Genomic DNA, 3,870 nt, shown 5'->3' on the forward strand with positions numbered 1-3,870 from the left:
GATGTAGAATCCATCCTTATTGCTTGGTTTTGAGACATGGATGCAGGAGAAGTTAGTTTTATGCGTGAAACCCATCTTCTTGTTCCTTTGTTTCTTGATCTGCACATGGCCACCTCTAAAGTTGAAGCCTTGGAGAGCATCATCTAGAATATTCACTATGTGGGTGTAGTCTTTTTTCTCGTAGTCTCTGGAAGGGTCAAAATACAAGGCGTGGGAGACTTCCGGGTAAAGAACAATAAGGACGGCGCGCCCGTTGCTGCGGGGAAAAGACACCTGAAATTATTCCCCTTATGAGAGAGAAGGAATGATTGAAATGTACGAAAGGGTTGTTTGGAACTGACTTACTTTGGATGATAAGGCACGAGGACAATTTCCCGGTCCTTATTCTGTACCATGAAGTTTTGTAGGTACTCCCTAGCAGTTTCACGCTCAAAGTCGCCGAGACTCAAGAAAGACTCGTGCATGTAGTATGGATCCGCCAAATAGATTTGCGAGACTTATTCACTCTTCATGACGGAGCTCATATGTAGCGCAAAAAGGCGGACGATAGTAAAATCAAGCCGCCTTGTTAGAAACATCTCAAAGATATGGTCAAACCACAGGAAGGACACCTCCGCGGGCCGTGTGTCGACGTATCACTTCCCCTTAGGCACATGAGCCGCGTATGTCGGATATCCTGGATCCTTTGAGGCTAGTAGGCTTTTCTCAGTCGATAGCACATGGTCGTGCAGTCTCCCGAGATCCCCTGATAGTGCCTCCAGCGGTTTCGGCGGTAGCATCAGCTCACCCATGGGATGGAACATGACCGCACCTTTCACGGGTACACGCTCTTCAGAATGCATCGTCTGGCTGCTATGTGCTCCGGCTTGTTTGGAGGCAGTTACCTTCCCCGATCTCTTCCTCTCCTTTTTCTTGGGCACACCTTCCAGACCCTTCCTTAACCCCTGCCCCATTGTTCCTGGGCTAAGTACTGTATGACCCTCGCGCCCGGCTAGTTGAGCCTGTGTTGAGGCGGCATCTTCAGGCGTGTCCTGTGAGGATTTCATGAAGAGAGACTTTTTGCAATCCAGGCTACGACCCTGCCCAGGCATATCATCCATATCCTCATTAGCAAGCTAATAGCCCGATTCGTCATATGGTTGACTCATCATATCTATGTCACAGTCATACGCGTTTGTATTGAGGTAATCCATAGGGTCGACCTCCGTCTCATCATCCATTCTCTGTTCTACAGGAGAAATTACATCAGCCAGTACTATTGCACCCCCTTCATCATGTCGTCCGCTGCTCTCACCCGGCACTATAGGAGTTGGTAATTGCGTAGGCGGGCTGGTGGTCTCCGCACATGCTTGTTGATGTGTGGTAGTCATTGGTGTGCTCTCGGCCGGCTCCAGACGAATATGATTCTTCGGCCATAGCAGCACCCAATTCTTGCAGCTTCCAATCCGCGGCGGGGTCTCATCGTCCGCTCCCACATGCTGTACTGGAGGAGGCAAATCCCCGTGCCACGATTTCACACTGGTCAAGCTAACCCTGAAGTGCCCAGCGGGGATCGGCTGGTTGTGGAATGTGCGTTGAGAGGGTCCATTATCATCCCCTTTCCCACGTCCACCTTCTGGCCTTTGATCAAGTAGAGTATGGTGCACGGGGTTTCTTTCGCCTGCAAACACATATGTCTGTGGCGTAAAACAACCAAAAGGCAACAAAAATGGAATATTATATATATATATATATATATATATATATATATATGTTGGTGCGACATGTAATTACCGTGACGGCGTCGAGCTCAGCCAAAGACAAAGGCCCACCTAGCGCGCCTGAGACTGAGGACGGGCTGCTATGAGCGGGAGCGGCTGCGAGAGGAGGCCCGGTTGCGTGAGCAAGTGATGGTGCGATGGTGTTGTTTTTCATGGAGTTGCTCCCGACGAAACTGGGCAACGGGAAATCATGTACCGTCTTGTCTGGATTTTCCTTCGCCCAGTTGATGATAACTGGAACCAAGTTAGTAGCGAAGTCATTTCTGCAGGTAGTTATAGCTGCATTGACTGCCTGCTGTAGCAACTCATATTTGTCCTCGGCTGCTTTTTTCGCGTCCTCGGCTGCTTTTTTCTCGACCGCAAGCTTCACCTTCGCGTCGATGTCCGCCCGACTAAACTTCTTTTTCTGCTTCTTGGCCTGCGGGCCGTCGTTGTAAAACACCTTCCACGTGGCGCCGTCTCCAGCACCGTGCACGCGACCATATTGCGGCCGCTGGTCCAAAGGGAGTCCCTTAAGTTCGTTCAAGGCCCAGTTGAGAGGGGTGTCCCACTTGGGCCTCATCGGAGAAGTAGGGATTTCGGCTGCAAGCTGGTGTTGCTTCTCCAGTAGTCTAATCAATTTCCTCGTGATCTTGTCCGTGTAAAAAACCTTTTTCTCCTTGTCCCACTTGTAGCAGGCCCTGATGAAGTCATGCTCCAAGGGGTTGGTGAACTTCGCGAAGGGGTTTGGGAGACCCACGGCTTCACGTTCCGCGTCCTCCTTATCCCATATGGGCCTTTTACCGAGGTAGCCACGGCTTCCGAGGCGATGCTTCCCCATGTTCCTTTGCTGAAGGCTCTTGAATTTCACAGCCTTTGCCTTGGCTGCCTTGGTAGCGCAAGTGTCCTTGAACTTTTCAAACTCCTCTTCCGTAAGTGTCGGATTTTCCTCCAGAATCTTGGACAGGGGTTCATCAGCGTGAATAGCTCGTTTCACCCTCCCTTTCCAGGAGGCCAAATCATTGCTGAACGTGCCCATGGAGTGATTGTTAATCTTTTTCATCTTCGAATCATCCCACGGTTGTTCTATGTTATCATCCCGGTCGGGGAACTTGAATCTCTTGTGCAACTTCGTTAGGAGCAACTGCGTCAAATGTTCTTTACTCCTTAAGTCATCGTCGTTGATGCTCGCACATTCCCGTAGGATGCATCCTACTTGGTTCCCATAGCAGTTGCGAGGTTCTTCCGGCTCTAACGTCTCAAACTTGCCAGGTGCCATCTTTGTGATCACAAGTCGTCCAATCCCTAGTTTGTTAGGTTTTCGTATCCTCTTCTTCTTATGCTTCCTCTTTTCGGTAGCGGCATCGAGGCCGGTACCTTCCCCGCCGGTACCTTCCCCACTGGTCTCGGTGCCGCCATCGGTGCCGGCACCGTCAGTGTCGATGTCGGCGTCAGTACCATCATCGAGGCCGACCTGCAAACCTTTCTTAGCAGTCAAATAGTCGAGGTACTCTTGTTCACCCAAATAATCCATCTCGTCTGCATCTTGGTCAGAAGGCCCAGTTTCTTCGTTGTTCGACATGTTTCCTATGATTAAGTGTCCTAATTTATTTCTAAAAGTATGAATAAATGAGAAATGACATAAAAAGAAATCTATGTGCCAGCACTCGATATGCCAACTATGTAGCACAAATCATGCCTTTATTCACGGGAAATTTCGGCATGACCTTTGCTAAAAAATGGACATATCGAGCGCCTGAAATTCACTGGAACGGAAATGAATCAACATTCCGGCGTAACATAGGCCACTCGGATCATTTTCCAAACATGACATGTCCAAAACATGACATATGCACATATCACATGTCCAGTTCAACTTTGCATATAAATTCAACTAATTTTGAAACCTAGCTAAATTCATAACTAAATAGATAACCTAATTAACATACTGCCCTAACTAAAACCTAAGTAAACTAACCGAAGAACCCTAGCAGAGAGAGAGGGGGGGTTTATAGAGGGTGCAGGGGCGAGGAGGCAGGCCCGACGACGGCCGGGAGGGGAGAGGAGGGAGGCGAGGGCCGACGGATCGGGGACGAGCGCGCCGGGGTCGGGGCGAGCGCCGGCGCCGGGG

The sequence above is a fragment of the Triticum aestivum genome, chromosome 7B, assembly GCF_018294505.1.
Source record: "Triticum aestivum cultivar Chinese Spring chromosome 7B, IWGSC CS RefSeq v2.1, whole genome shotgun sequence".
Taxonomy (NCBI): Eukaryota; Viridiplantae; Streptophyta; class Magnoliopsida; order Poales; family Poaceae; genus Triticum; species Triticum aestivum.